The following is a 14,053-nucleotide window of genomic DNA, read 5'->3' as shown; positions in this document are numbered from 1 at the left end:
AAAGACCTTCTTTTAAAAAAGATACACAGACAAATTAAGCAATCTATGCTTTAGAGGGATCTTCCCTGACCGGGAATCGAACCCGGGCCGCGGCGGTGAAAGCGCCGAATCCTAGCCACTAGACCACCAGGGAGTAGATGCTCTAGTGTGCCTGCCTTGCTCACCCCCTTATTGTGACTAAGCTAACTCCAATATAAAAATTAACGGTAAAGTCCGAGTGGGAGAAAGTTAGGTGTCACACAGTGTGTTTGTTATAAGCAATTACTTTTAACCTCCTGCAAAAGCCTTTTAACTCTGCAATCACCTCTTGCTGGACAGCTGGTGCTACAGCAGCAAGCATAAAAAGGGAGTTGAAGAAAGTAAATCCTTGGGTCTCACCAGGGTGGCCGAGTGGTTAAGGCGTTGGACTTAAGATCCAATGGACGTTTGTCCGCATGGGCTCAAGCCCCATTCCTGGTATGGGTTTTCAGCAGGTTTGTAGGAACGTGCAGATGCTTTTGAAAAGCATTTTCCTCCGCCCTCCTCGGCCTCCCACTGCCCCTCCCCAACGGTCCCCATTCAAGCCTCAGGTGTGGAGTCTGCTGCTACTCTTCCACCAGCATGGATGCTTCCCAGAGCAATGAAGTGCCATCTACACAGAGCCCCTGCCTAGAGAAATACACCTCCTATGTCTTTTTCCACTATAAGGAGTAGGAGAAACTGATTGCTTCCTGGGCAACATGGGTCTGCCGCTAGAATTTGCAGATTTCTCCCCTTTTTTTGATTTACGCCTACAGGCTCTCCCTTCCCAGTGGAGCAGGATCTGCTGATGCAGGCCCGGCTGGCTCAAACGTGCAAAGGGTTCTCCACAGGCCTCTGGGAAAGAAATTGAGCAGAGTTTCCTGCCCCGCCTCCTCTCGCCTTCCGAACGGGCAATGCCCTGACGGGTCCCCCACAACCTATCCTGCCCATGCCCACACCCCTGTATATGAGGGTGACCCATGTCCCTCACCCTCCATGCTCGAATGGAAGGCCTGTGTGTCCTGAGGGGAGCACCAGACAGGCATCTCTCAGGCCAGGCAGACACCTGCAGTACCTGTTAAGCTCCAAAGCCTGTACATTCCCAAGATGCAACAGGTCACTATGCAAATCAGGCAGCCCTTGCCACACCCTCCCCGCCTCTGGCCTCTGCCGCTTTCCGTACGTGCAGCTCAGCTTTTTCTTACCCAGAGGCAGACTTCCGTTTTAGCAAACAGGTGGGTTGCAGTGGGTCCAGGACGCCATTTGGAGACAAAGCCTGCGGCCCAGTCAAAGGAGGACTACCTGCCACAGGCCATGGGGTCAGAAGCCTACAAAAGGAAGCGCGCCTCGGAATACAGGATCTCACTTGCTCAAGAGCCTTGCCTCCCACCATGGGAAGCAGCTCTAAAGGAACCTTGCGAAAATCATATTTTGAGCGATACTGCGTCATGCTAGGCAAATTGTGAGTCAGAAAAGCAACTTCATTTTGAGACGCCCTGACCTACGGGAAGGAAAAGCTTTCAAGGTCAGAAGAGGGACTTTTCCCTGACCGGGAATCGAACCCGGGCCGCGGCGGTGAGAGCGCCGAATCCTAACCACTAGACCACCAGGGAGCCCAGAGCCGTGCAGCAAAAGTTCATACACTGCTCTACGAGTGACAAAGCTCATGGGGGCTGAAAACATATTTTATTCTACAGCAAATATGAATCGGAACTTAATCCTCATGATGCCACCAGACTGCCTGTCACTTCCAGGCACAGGCCATCCTCTCCCCCTTGCTACTGAACCGATGAATTCCTGCACAATCAGGATCCCCGGGAAAACCCAAGAGGGACACCTAGTGGCTGCTGATGGCGCACAGACAGCTGGTACACCTTCTCTCACCTATCTCGTTATTCAGCTTGCTGGAAGAATACATTGAGCTTAAGCGATTCAAGAGTGCAAAGGAGAAGAGTGCTCCAAAGTAGATGTATGCATCACAGCAGGGTTTTCCAGCAATATACCTTTCTGTTGAGCTGGTACTGCACTTCACGCCAACATAGAGCACCTGACTGGGTGGGGGACTGCGTGCGCACAAAGGTGGCTTAGGTCAATGGGGGCAAAGCAACCTGGGGCACAGGAGAACAAGCCCCATTCCTCCGCTTTCATCTATTGGGAGGGGTGCCTTTTTAAAGACCTTCTTTTAAAAAAGATACACAGACAAATTAAGCAATCTATGCTTTAGAGGGATCTTCCCTGACCGGGAATCGAACCGGGGCCACGGCGGTGAAAGCGCCGAATCCTAGCCACTAGACCACCAGGGAGTAGATGCTCTAGTGTGCCTGCCTTGCTCACCCCCTTATTGTGACTAAGCTAACTCCAATATAAAAATTAACGGTAAAGTCCGAGTGGGAGAAAGTTAGGTGTCACACAGTGTGTTTGTTATAAGCAATTACTTTTAACCTCCTGCAAAAGCCTTTTAACTCTGCAATCACCTCTTGCTGGACAGCTGGTGCTACAGCAGCAAGCATAAAAAGGTAGTTGAAGAAAGTAAATCCTTGGGTCTCACCAGGGTGGCCGAGTGGTTAAGGCGTTGGACTTAAGATCCAATGGACGTTTGTCCGCATGGGCTCGAGCCCCATTCCTGGTATGGGTTTTCAGCAGGTTTGTAGGAACGTGCAGATGCTTTTGAAAAGCATTTTCCTCCGCCCTCCTCGGCCTCCCACTGCCCCTCCCCAACGGTCCCCATTCAAGCCTCAGGTGTGGAGTCTGCTGCTACTCTTCCACCAGCATGGATGCTTCCCAGAGCAATGAAGTGCCATCTACACAGAGCCCCTGCCTAGAGAAATACACCTCCTATGTCTTTTTCCACTATAGGGAGTAGGAGAAACTGATTGCTTCCTGGGCAACATGGGTCTGCCGCTAGAATTTGCAGATTTCTCCCCTTTTTTTGATTTACGCCTACAGGCTCTCCCTTCCCAGTGGAGCAGGATCTGCTGATGCAGGCCCGGCTGGCTCAAACGTGCAAAGGGTTCTCCACAGGCCTCTGGGAAAGAAATTGAGCAGAGTTTCCTGCCCCGCCTCCTCTCGCCTTCCGAACGGGCAATGCCCTGACGGGTCCCCCACAACCTATCCTGCCCATGCCCACACCCCTGTATATGAGGCTGACCCATGTCCCTCACCCTCCATGCTCGAATGGAAGGCCTGTGTGTCCTGAGGGGAGCACCAGACAGGCATCTCTCAGGCCAGGCAGACACCTGCAGTACCTGTTAAGCTCCAAAGCCTGTACATTCCCAAGATGCAACAGGTCACTATGCAAATCAGGCAGCCCTTGCCACACCCTCCCCGCCTCTGGCCTCTGCCGCTTTCCGTACGTGCAGCTCAGCTTTTTCTTACCCAGAGGCAGACTTCCGTTTTAGCAAACAGGTGGGTTGCAGTGGGTCCAGGACGCCATTTGGAGACAAAGCCTGCGGCCCAGTCAAAGGAGGACTACCTGCCACAGGCCATGGGGTCAGAAGCCTACAAAAGGAAGCGCGCCTCGGAATACAGGATCTCACTTGCTCAAGAGCCTTGCCTCCCACCATGGGAAGCAGCTCTAAAGGAACCTTGCGAAAATCATATTTTGAGCGATACTGCGTCATGCTAGGCAAATTGTGAGTCAGAAAAGCAACTTCATTTTGAGACGCCCTGACCTACGGGAAGGAAAAGCTTTCAAGGTCAGAAGAGGGACTTTTCCCTGACCGGGAATCGAACCCGGGCCGCGGCGGTGAGAGCGCCGAATCCTAACCACTAGACCACCAGGGAGCCCAGAGCCGTGCAGCAAAAGTTCATACACTGCTCTCCGAGTGACAAAGCTCATGGGGGCTGAAAACATATTTTATTCTACAGCAAATATGAATCGGAACTTAATCCTCATGATGCCACCAGACTGCCTGTCACTTCCAGGCACAGGCCATCCTCTCCCCCTTGCTACTGAACCGATGAATTCCTGCACAATCAGGATCCCCGGGAAAACACAAGAGGGACACCTAGTGGCTGCTGATGGCGCACAGACAGCTGGTACACCTTCTCTCACCTATCTCGTTATTCAGCTTGCTGGAAGAATACATTGCGCTTAAGCGATTCAAGAGTGCAAAGGAGAAGAGTGCTCCAAAGTAGATGTATGCATCACAGCAGGGTTTTCCAGCAATTTACCTTTCTGTTGAGCTGGTACTGCACTTCACGCCAACATAGAGCACCTGACTGGGTGGGGGACTGCGTGCGCACAAAGGTGGCTTAGGTCAATGGGGGCAAAGCAACCTGGGGCACAGGAGAACAAGCCCCATTCCTCCGCTTTCATCTATTGGGAGGGGTGCCTTTTTAAAGACCTTCTTTTAAAAAAGATACACAGACAAATTAAGCAATCTATGCTTTAGAGGGATCTTCCCTGACCGGGAATCGAACCCGGGCCGCGGCGGTGAAAGCGCCGAATCCTAGCCACTAGACCACCAGGGAGTAGATGCTCTAGTGTGCCTGCCTTGCTCACCCCCTTATTGTGACTAAGCTAACTCCAATATAAAAATTAACGGTAAGGTCCGAGTGGGAGAAAGTTAGGTGTCACACAGTGTGTTTGTTATAAGCAATTACTTTTAACCTCCTGCAAAAGCCTTTTAACTCTGCAATCACCTCTTGCTGGACAGCTGGTGCTACAGCAGCAAGCATAAAAAGGGAGTTGAAGAAAGTAAATCCTTGGGTCTCACCAGGGTGGCTGAGTGGTTAAGGCGTTGGACTTAAGATCCAATGGACGTTTGTCCGCATGGGTTCGAGCCCCATTCCTGGTATGGGTTTTCAGCAGGTTTGTAGGAACGTGCAGATGCTTTTGAAAAGCATTTTCCTCCGCCCTCCTCGGCCTCCCACTGCCCCTCCCCAACAGTCCCCATTCAAGCCTCAGGTGTGGAGTCTGCTGCTACTCTTCTACCAGCATGGATGCTTCCCAGAGCAATGAAGTGCCATCTACACAGAGCCCCTGCCTAGAGAAATACACCTCCTATGTCTTTTTCCACTATAGGGAGCAGGAGAAACTGATTGCTTCCTGGGCAACATGGGTCTGCCACTAGAATTTGCAGATTTCTCCCCTTTTTTTGATTTACGCCTACAGGCTCTCCCTTCCCAGTGGAGCAGGATCTGCTGATGCAGGCCCGGCTGGCCCAAACGTGCAAAGGGTTCTCCACAGGCCTCTGGGAAAGAAATTGAGCAGAGTTTCCTGCCCCGCCTCCTCTCGCCTTCCGAACGGGCTTCCAAACGGGCAATGCCCTGACGGGTCCCCCACAACCTATCCTGCCCATGCCCACACCCCTGTATATGAGGGTGACCCATGTCCCTCACCCTCCATGCTCGAATGGAAGGCCTGTGTGTCCTGAGGGGAGCACCAGACAGGCATCTCTCAGGCCAGGCAGACACCTGCAGTACCTGTTAAGCTCCAAAGCCTGTACATTCCCAAGATGCAACAGGTCACTATGCAAATCAGGCAGCCCTTGCCACACCCTCCCCGCCTCTGGCCTCTGCCGCTTTCCGTACGTGCAGCTCAGCTTTTTCTTACCCAGAGGCAGACTTCCGTTTTAGCAAACAGGTGGGTTGCAGTGGGTCCAGGACGCCATTTGGAGACAAAGCCTGCGGCCCAGTCAAAGGAGGACTACCTGCCACAGGCCATGGGGTCAGAAGCCTACAAAAGGAAGCGCGCCTCGGAATACAGGATCTCACTTGCTCAAGAGCCTTGCCTCCCACCATGGGAAGCAGCTCTAAAGGAACCTTGCGAAAATCATATTTTGAGCGATACTGCGTCATGCTAGGCAAATTGTGAGTCAGAAAAGCAACTTCATTTTGAGAAGCCCTGACCTACGGGAAGGAAAAGCTTTCAAGGTCAGAAGAGGGACTTTTCCCTGACCGGGAATCGAACCCGGGCCGCGGCGGTGAGAGCGCCGAATCCTAACCACTAGACCACCAGGGAGCCCAGAGCCGTGCAGCAAAAGTTCATACACTGCTCTCCGAGTGACAAAGCTCATGGGGGCTGAAAACATATTTTATTCTACAGCAAATATGAATCGGAACTTAATCCTCATGATGCCACCAGACTGCCTGTCACTTCCAGGCACAGGCCATCCTCTCCCCCTTGCTACTGAACCGATGAATTCCTGCACAATCAGGATCCCCGGGAAAACCCAAGAGGGACACCTAGTGGCTGCTGATGGCGCACAGACAGCTGGTACACCTTCTCTCACCTATCTCGTTATTCAGCTTGCTGGAAGAATACATTGCGCTTAAGCCATTCAAGAGTGCAAAGGAGAAGAGTGCTCCAAAGTAGATGTATGCATCACAGCAGGGTTTTCCAGCAATTTACCTTTCTGTTGAGCTGGTACTGCACTTCACGCCAACATAGAGCACCTGACTGGGTGGGGGACTGCGTGCGCACAAAGGTGGCTTAGGTCAATGGGGGCAAAGCAACCTGGGGCACAGGAGAACAAGCCCCATTCCTCCGCTTTCATCCATTGGGAGGGGTGCCTTTTTAAAGACCTTCTTTTAAAAAAGATACACAGACAAATTAAGCAATCTATGCTTTAGAGGGATCTTCCCTGACCGGGAATCGAACCCGGGCCACGGCGGTGAAAGCGCCGAATCCTAGCCACTAGACCACCAGGGAGTAGATGCTCTAGTGTGCCTGCCTTGCTCACCCCCTTATTGTGACTAAGCTAACTCCAATATAAAAATTAACGGTAAAGTCCGAGTGGGAGAAAGTTAGGTGTCACACAGTGTGTTTGTTATAAGCAATTACTTTTAACCTCCTGCAAAAGCCTTTTAACTCTGCAATCACCTCTTGCTGGACAGCTGGTGCTACAGCAGCAAGCATAAAAAGGGAGTTGAAGAAAGTAAATCCTTGGGTCTCACCAGGGTGGCCGAGTGGTTAAGGCGTTGGACTTAAGATCCAATGGACGTTTGTCCGCATGGGCTCAAGCCCCATTCCTGGTATGGGTTTTCAGCAGGTTTGTAGGAACGTGCAGATGCTTTTGAAAAGCATTTTCCTCCGCCCTCCTCGGCCTCCCACTGCCCCTCCCCAACGGTCCCCATTCAAGCCTCAGGTGTGGAGTCTGCTGCTACTCTTCCACCAGCATGGATGCTTCCCAGAGCAATGAAGTGCCATCTACACAGAGCCCCTGCCTAGAGAAATACACCTCCTATGTCTTTTTCCACTATAAGGAGTAGGAGAAACTGATTGCTTCCTGGGCAACATGGGTCTGCCGCTAGAATTTGCAGATTTCTCCCCTTTTTTTGATTTACGCCTACAGGCTCTCCCTTCCCAGTGGAGCAGGATCTGCTGATGCAGGCCCGGCTGGCTCAAACGTGCAAAGGGTTCTCCACAGGCCTCTGGGAAAGAAATTGAGCAGAGTTTCCTGCCCCGCCTCCTCTCGCCTTCCGAACGGGCAATGCCCTGACGGGTCCCCCACAACCTATCCTGCCCATGCCCACACCCCTGTATATGAGGGTGACCCATGTCCCTCACCCTCCATGCTCGAATGGAAGGCCTGTGTGTCCTGAGGGGAGCACCAGACAGGCATCTCTCAGGCCAGGCAGACACCTGCAGTACCTGTTAAGCTCCAAAGCCTGTACATTCCCAAGATGCAACAGGTCACTATGCAAATCAGGCAGCCCTTGCCACACCCTCCCCGCCTCTGGCCTCTGCCGCTTTCCGTACGTGCAGCTCAGCTTTTTCTTACCCAGAGGCAGACTTCCGTTTTAGCAAACAGGTGGGTTGCAGTGGGTCCAGGACGCCATTTGGAGACAAAGCCTGCGGCCCAGTCAAAGGAGGACTACCTGCCACAGGCCATGGGGTCAGAAGCCTACAAAAGGAAGCGCGCCTCGGAATACAGGATCTCACTTGCTCAAGAGCCTTGCCTCCCACCATGGGAAGCAGCTCTAAAGGAACCTTGCGAAAATCATATTTTGAGCGATACTGCGTCATGCTAGGCAAATTGTGAGTCAGAAAAGCAACTTCATTTTGAGACGCCCTGACCTACGGGAAGGAAAAGCTTTCAAGGTCAGAAGAGGGACTTTTCCCTGACCGGGAATCGAACCCGGGCCGCGGCGGTGAGAGCGCCGAATCCTAACCACTAGACCACCAGGGAGCCCAGAGCCGTGCAGCAAAAGTTCATACACTGCTCTCCGAGTGACAAAGCTCATGGGGGCTGAAAACATATTTTATTCTACAGCAAATATGAATCGGAACTTAATCCTCATGATGCCACCAGACTGCCTGTCACTTCCAGGCACAGGCCATCCTCTCCCCCTTGCTACTGAACCGATGAATTCCTGCACAATCAGGATCCCCGGGAAAACCCAAGAGGGACACCTAGTGGCTGCTGATGGCGCACAGACAGCTGGTACACCTTCTCTCACCTATCTCGTTATTCAGCTTGCTGGAAGAATACATTGAGCTTAAGCGATTCAAGAGTGCAAAGGAGAAGAGTGCTCCAAAGTAGATGTATGCATCACAGCAGGGTTTTCCAGCAATATACCTTTCTGTTGAGCTGGTACTGCACTTCACGCCAACATAGAGCACCTGACTGGGTGGGGGACTGCGTGCGCACAAAGGTGGCTTAGGTCAATGGGGGCAAAGCAACCTGGGGCACAGGAGAACAAGCCCCATTCCTCCGCTTTCATCTATTGGGAGGGGTGCCTTTTTAAAGACCTTCTTTTAAAAAAGATACACAGACAAATTAAGCAATCTATGCTTTAGAGGGATCTTCCCTGACCGGGAATCGAACCGGGGCCACGGCGGTGAAAGCGTCGAATCCTAGCCACTAGACCACCAGGGAGTAGATGCTCTAGTGTGCCTGCCTTGCTCACCCCCTTATTGTGACTAAGCTAACTCCAATATAAAAATTAACGGTAAAGTCCGAGTGGGAGAAAGTTAGGTGTCACACAGTGTGTTTGTTATAAGCAATTACTTTTAACCTCCTGCAAAAGCCTTTTAACTCTGCAATCACCTCTTGCTGGACAGCTGGTGCTACAGCAGCAAGCATAAAAAGGTAGTTGAAGAAAGTAAATCCTTGGGTCTCACCAGGGTGGCCGAGTGGTTAAGGCGTTGGACTTAAGATCCAATGGACGTTTGTCCGCATGGGCTCGAGCCCCATTCCTGGTATGGGTTTTCAGCAGGTTTGTAGGAACGTGCAGATGCTTTTGAAAAGCATTTTCCTCCGCCCTCCTCGGCCTCCCACTGCCCCTCCCCAACGGTCCCCATTCAAGCCTCAGGTGTGGAGTCTGCTGCTACTCTTCCACCAGCATGGATGCTTCCCAGAGCAATGAAGTGCCATCTACACAGAGCCCCTGCCTAGAGAAATACACCTCCTATGTCTTTTTCCACTATAGGGAGTAGGAGAAACTGATTGCTTCCTGGGCAACATGGGTCTGCCGCTAGAATTTGCAGATTTCTCCCCTTTTTTTGATTTACGCCTACAGGCTCTCCCTTCCCAGTGGAGCAGGATCTGCTGATGCAGGCCCGGCTGGCTCAAACGTGCAAAGGGTTCTCCACAGGCCTCTGGGAAAGAAATTGAGCAGAGTTTCCTGCCCCGCCTCCTCTCGCCTTCCGAACGGGCAATGCCCTGACGGGTCCCCCACAACCTATCCTGCCCATGCCCACACCCCTGTATATGAGGCTGACCCATGTCCCTCACCCTCCATGCTCGAATGGAAGGCCTGTGTGTCCTGAGGGGAGCACCAGACAGGCATCTCTCAGGCCAGGCAGACACCTGCAGTACCTGTTAAGCTCCAAAGCCTGTACATTCCCAAGATGCAACAGGTCACTATGCAAATCAGGCAGCCCTTGCCACACCCTCCCCGCCTCTGGCCTCTGCCGCTTTCCGTACGTGCAGCTCAGCTTTTTCTTACCCAGAGGCAGACTTCCGTTTTAGCAAACAGGTGGGTTGCAGTGGGTCCAGGACGCCATTTGGAGACAAAGCCTGCGGCCCAGTCAAAGGAGGACTACCTGCCACAGGCCATGGGGTCAGAAGCCTACAAAAGGAAGCGCGCCTCGGAATACAGGATCTCACTTGCTCAAGAGCCTTGCCTCCCACCATGGGAAGCAGCTCTAAAGGAACCTTGCGAAAATCATATTTTGAGCGATACTGCGTCATGCTAGGCAAATTGTGAGTCAGAAAAGCAACTTCATTTTGAGAAGCCCTGACCTACGGGAAGGAAAAGCTTTCAAGGTCAGAAGAGGGACTTTTCCCTGACCGGGAATCGAACCCGGGCCGCGGCGGTGAGAGCGCCGAATCCTAACCACTAGACCACCAGGGAGCCCAGAGCCGTGCAGCAAAAGTTCATACACTGCTCTCCGAGTGACAAAGCTCATGGGGGCTGAAAACATATTTTATTCTACAGCAAATATGAATCGGAACTTAATCCTCATGATGCCACCAGACTGCCTGTCACTTCCAGGCACAGGCCATCCTCTCCCCCTTGCTACTGAACCGATGAATTCCTGCACAATCAGGATCCCCGGGAAAACCCAAGAGGGACACCTAGTGGCTGCTGATGGCGCACAGACAGCTGGTACACCTTCTCTCACCTATCTCGTTATTCAGCTTGCTGGAAGAATACATTGCGCTTAAGCCATTCAAGAGTGCAAAGGAGAAGAGTGCTCCAAAGTAGATGTATGCATCACAGCAGGGTTTTCCAGCAATTTACCTTTCTGTTGAGCTGGTACTGCACTTCACGCCAACATAGAGCACCTGACTGGGTGGGGGACTGCGTGCGCACAAAGGTGGCTTAGGTCAATGGGGGCAAAGCAACCTGGGGCACAGGAGAACAAGCCCCATTCCTCCGCTTTCATCCATTGGGAGGGGTGCCTTTTTAAAGACCTTCTTTTAAAAAAGATACACAGACAAATTAAGCAATCTATGCTTTAGAGGGATCTTCCCTGACCGGGAATCGAACCCGGGCCACGGCGGTGAAAGCGCCGAATCCTAGCCACTAGACCACCAGGGAGTAGATGCTCTAGTGTGCCTGCCTTGCTCACCCCCTTATTGTGACTAAGCTAACTCCAATATAAAAATTAACGGTAAAGTCCGAGTGGGAGAAAGTTAGGTGTCACACAGTGTGTTTGTTATAAGCAATTACTTTTAACCTCCTGCAAAAGCCTTTTAACTCTGCAATCACCTCTTGCTGGACAGCTGGTGCTACAGCAGCAAGCATAAAAAGGGAGTTGAAGAAAGTAAATCCTTGGGTCTCACCAGGGTGGCCGAGTGGTTAAGGCGTTGGACTTAAGATCCAATGGACGTTTGTCCGCATGGGCTCAAGCCCCATTCCTGGTATGGGTTTTCAGCAGGTTTGTAGGAACGTGCAGATGCTTTTGAAAAGCATTTTCCTCCGCCCTCCTCGGCCTCCCACTGCCCCTCCCCAACGGTCCCCATTCAAGCCTCAGGTGTGGAGTCTGCTGCTACTCTTCCACCAGCATGGATGCTTCCCAGAGCAATGAAGTGCCATCTACACAGAGCCCCTGCCTAGAGAAATACACCTCCTATGTCTTTTTCCACTATAAGGAGTAGGAGAAACTGATTGCTTCCTGGGCAACATGGGTCTGCCGCTAGAATTTGCAGATTTCTCCCCTTTTTTTGATTTACGCCTACAGGCTCTCCCTTCCCAGTGGAGCAGGATCTGCTGATGCAGGCCCGGCTGGCTCAAACGTGCAAAGGGTTCTCCACAGGCCTCTGGGAAAGAAATTGAGCAGAGTTTCCTGCCCCGCCTCCTCTCGCCTTCCGAACGGGCAATGCCCTGACGGGTCCCCCACAACCTATCCTGCCCATGCCCACACCCCTGTATATGAGGGTGACCCATGTCCCTCACCCTCCATGCTCGAATGGAAGGCCTGTGTGTCCTGAGGGGAGCACCAGACAGGCATCTCTCAGGCCAGGCAGACACCTGCAGTACCTGTTAAGCTCCAAAGCCTGTACATTCCCAAGATGCAACAGGTCACTATGCAAATCAGGCAGCCCTTGCCACACCCTCCCCGCCTCTGGCCTCTGCCGCTTTCCGTACGTGCAGCTCAGCTTTTTCTTACCCAGAGGCAGACTTCCGTTTTAGCAAACAGGTGGGTTGCAGTGGGTCCAGGACGCCATTTGGAGACAAAGCCTGCGGCCCAGTCAAAGGAGGACTACCTGCCACAGGCCATGGGGTCAGAAGCCTACAAAAGGAAGCGCGCCTCGGAATACAGGATCTCACTTGCTCAAGAGCCTTGCCTCCCACCATGGGAAGCAGCTCTAAAGGAACCTTGCGAAAATCATATTTTGAGCGATACTGCGTCATGCTAGGCAAATTGTGAGTCAGAAAAGCAACTTCATTTTGAGACGCCCTGACCTACGGGAAGGAAAAGCTTTCAAGGTCAGAAGAGGGACTTTTCCCTGACCGGGAATCGAACCCGGGCCGCGGCAGTGAGAGCGCCGAATCCTAACCACTAGACCACCAGGGAGCCCAGAGCCGTGCAGCAAAAGTTCATACACTGCTCTCCGAGTGACAAAGCTCATGGGGGCTGAAAACATATTTTATTCTACAGCAAATATGAATCGGAACTTAATCCTCATGATGCCACCAGACTGCCTGTCACTTCCAGGCACAGGCCATCCTCTCCCCCTTGCTACTGAACCGATGAATTCCTGCACAATCAGGATCCCCGGGAAAACCCAAGAGGGACACCTAGTGGCTGCTGATGGCGCACAGACAGCTGGTACACCTTCTCTCACCTATCTCGTTATTCAGCTTGCTGGAAGAATACATTGAGCTTAAGCGATTCAAGAGTGCAAAGGAGAAGAGTGCTCCAAAGTAGATGTATGCATCACAGCAGGGTTTTCCAGCAATATACCTTTCTGTTGAGCTGGTACTGCACTTCACGCCAACATAGAGCACCTGACTGGGTGGGGGACTGCGTGCGCACAAAGGTGGCTTAGGTCAATGGGGGCAAAGCAACCTGGGGCACAGGAGAACAAGCCCCATTCCTCCGCTTTCATCTATTGGGAGGGGTGCCTTTTTAAAGACCTTCTTTTAAAAAAGATACACAGACAAATTAAGCAATCTATGCTTTAGAGGGATCTTCCCTGACCGGGAATCGAACCGGGGCCACGGCGGTGAAAGCGCCGAATCCTAGCCACTAGACCACCAGGGAGTAGATGCTCTAGTGTGCCTGCCTTGCTCACCCCCTTATTGTGACTAAGCTAACTCCAATATAAAAATTAACGGTAAAGTCCGAGTGGGAGAAAGTTAGGTGTCACACAGTGTGTTTGTTATAAGCAATTACTTTTAACCTCCTGCAAAAGCCTTTTAACTCTGCAATCACCTCTTGCTGGACAGCTGGTGCTACAGCAGCAAGCATAAAAAGGTAGTTGAAGAAAGTAAATCCTTGGGTCTCACCAGGGTGGCCGAGTGGTTAAGGCGTTGGACTTAAGATCCAATGGACGTTTGTCCGCATGGGCTCGAGCCCCATTCCTGGTATGGGTTTTCAGCAGGTTTGTAGGAACGTGCAGATGCTTTTGAAAAGCATTTTCCTCCGCCCTCCTCGGCCTCCCACTGCCCCTCCCCAACGGTCCCCATTCAAGCCTCAGGTGTGGAGTCTGCTGCTACTCTTCCACCAGCATGGATGCTTCCCAGAGCAATGAAGTGCCATCTACACAGAGCCCCTGCCTAGAGAAATACACCTCCTATGTCTTTTTCCACTATAGGGAGTAGGAGAAACTGATTGCTTCCTGGGCAACATGGGTCTGCCGCTAGAATTTGCAGATTTCTCCCCTTTTTTTGATTTACGCCTACAGGCTCTCCCTTCCCAGTGGAGCAGGATCTGCTGATGCAGGCCCGGCTGGCTCAAACGTGCAAAGGGTTCTCCACAGGCCTCTGGGAAAGAAATTGAGCAGAGTTTCCTGCCCCGCCTCCTCTCGCCTTCCGAACGGGCAATGCCCTGACGGGTCCCCCACAACCTATCCTGCCCATGCCCACACCCCTGTATATGAGGCTGACCCATGTCCCTCACCCTCCATGCTCGAATGGAAGGCCTGTGTGT

The 14,053-nt window shown here is 52.2% G+C and overlaps 19 non-coding genes across 19 annotated transcripts; 7 read left to right on the top strand and 12 right to left on the bottom strand.

The window, feature by feature from the left end:
* Positions 1–61: 61 nt before the first annotated feature.
* Positions 62–133, bottom strand: TRNAE-UUC (transfer RNA glutamic acid (anticodon UUC)). Its single transcript has one exon. It is a non-coding gene; the product is annotated as a tRNA-Glu (tRNA).
* A 243-nt stretch (positions 134–376) lies between these two features.
* Positions 377–459, top strand: TRNAL-UAA (transfer RNA leucine (anticodon UAA)). The gene has a single exon. It is a non-coding gene; the product is annotated as a tRNA-Leu (tRNA).
* A 1,082-nt stretch (positions 460–1,541) lies between these two features.
* TRNAE-CUC (transfer RNA glutamic acid (anticodon CUC)) lies at positions 1,542–1,613 on the bottom strand. The gene has a single exon. It is a non-coding gene; the product is annotated as a tRNA-Glu (tRNA).
* Positions 1,614–2,231: 618 nt separating this feature from the next.
* TRNAE-UUC (transfer RNA glutamic acid (anticodon UUC)) lies at positions 2,232–2,303 on the bottom strand. The gene has a single exon. It is a non-coding gene; the product is annotated as a tRNA-Glu (tRNA).
* Positions 2,304–2,546: 243 nt separating this feature from the next.
* On the top strand, positions 2,547–2,629 carry TRNAL-UAA (transfer RNA leucine (anticodon UAA)). The gene has a single exon. It is a non-coding gene; the product is annotated as a tRNA-Leu (tRNA).
* Positions 2,630–3,711: 1,082 nt separating this feature from the next.
* On the bottom strand, positions 3,712–3,783 carry TRNAE-CUC (transfer RNA glutamic acid (anticodon CUC)). The gene has a single exon. It is a non-coding gene; the product is annotated as a tRNA-Glu (tRNA).
* Positions 3,784–4,401: 618 nt separating this feature from the next.
* On the bottom strand, positions 4,402–4,473 carry TRNAE-UUC (transfer RNA glutamic acid (anticodon UUC)). Its single transcript has one exon. It is a non-coding gene; the product is annotated as a tRNA-Glu (tRNA).
* Positions 4,474–4,716: 243 nt separating this feature from the next.
* TRNAL-UAA (transfer RNA leucine (anticodon UAA)) lies at positions 4,717–4,799 on the top strand. Its single transcript has one exon. It is a non-coding gene; the product is annotated as a tRNA-Leu (tRNA).
* Positions 4,800–5,893: 1,094 nt separating this feature from the next.
* TRNAE-CUC (transfer RNA glutamic acid (anticodon CUC)) lies at positions 5,894–5,965 on the bottom strand. Its single transcript has one exon. It is a non-coding gene; the product is annotated as a tRNA-Glu (tRNA).
* Positions 5,966–6,583: 618 nt separating this feature from the next.
* Positions 6,584–6,655, bottom strand: TRNAE-UUC (transfer RNA glutamic acid (anticodon UUC)). The gene has a single exon. It is a non-coding gene; the product is annotated as a tRNA-Glu (tRNA).
* Positions 6,656–6,898: 243 nt separating this feature from the next.
* On the top strand, positions 6,899–6,981 carry TRNAL-UAA (transfer RNA leucine (anticodon UAA)). The gene has a single exon. It is a non-coding gene; the product is annotated as a tRNA-Leu (tRNA).
* Positions 6,982–8,063: 1,082 nt separating this feature from the next.
* Positions 8,064–8,135, bottom strand: TRNAE-CUC (transfer RNA glutamic acid (anticodon CUC)). The gene has a single exon. It is a non-coding gene; the product is annotated as a tRNA-Glu (tRNA).
* A 933-nt stretch (positions 8,136–9,068) lies between these two features.
* On the top strand, positions 9,069–9,151 carry TRNAL-UAA (transfer RNA leucine (anticodon UAA)). The gene has a single exon. It is a non-coding gene; the product is annotated as a tRNA-Leu (tRNA).
* A 1,082-nt stretch (positions 9,152–10,233) lies between these two features.
* TRNAE-CUC (transfer RNA glutamic acid (anticodon CUC)) lies at positions 10,234–10,305 on the bottom strand. The gene has a single exon. It is a non-coding gene; the product is annotated as a tRNA-Glu (tRNA).
* Positions 10,306–10,923: 618 nt separating this feature from the next.
* TRNAE-UUC (transfer RNA glutamic acid (anticodon UUC)) lies at positions 10,924–10,995 on the bottom strand. The gene has a single exon. It is a non-coding gene; the product is annotated as a tRNA-Glu (tRNA).
* Positions 10,996–11,238: 243 nt separating this feature from the next.
* Positions 11,239–11,321, top strand: TRNAL-UAA (transfer RNA leucine (anticodon UAA)). The gene has a single exon. It is a non-coding gene; the product is annotated as a tRNA-Leu (tRNA).
* Positions 11,322–12,403: 1,082 nt separating this feature from the next.
* TRNAE-CUC (transfer RNA glutamic acid (anticodon CUC)) lies at positions 12,404–12,475 on the bottom strand. Its single transcript has one exon. It is a non-coding gene; the product is annotated as a tRNA-Glu (tRNA).
* A 618-nt stretch (positions 12,476–13,093) lies between these two features.
* Positions 13,094–13,165, bottom strand: TRNAE-UUC (transfer RNA glutamic acid (anticodon UUC)). The gene has a single exon. It is a non-coding gene; the product is annotated as a tRNA-Glu (tRNA).
* Positions 13,166–13,408: 243 nt separating this feature from the next.
* Positions 13,409–13,491, top strand: TRNAL-UAA (transfer RNA leucine (anticodon UAA)). Its single transcript has one exon. It is a non-coding gene; the product is annotated as a tRNA-Leu (tRNA).
* Positions 13,492–14,053: the final 562 nt, after the last annotated feature.

The sequence above is a fragment of the Lissotriton vulgaris genome, unplaced genomic scaffold (assembly GCF_964263255.1).
Source record: "Lissotriton vulgaris unplaced genomic scaffold, aLisVul1.2 SCAFFOLD_14665, whole genome shotgun sequence".
Taxonomy (NCBI): Eukaryota; Metazoa; Chordata; class Amphibia; order Caudata; family Salamandridae; genus Lissotriton; species Lissotriton vulgaris.
The sequence above is the reverse complement of the archived record's forward strand: the minus strand, read 5'-3'. Positions and strand labels throughout refer to the sequence as shown.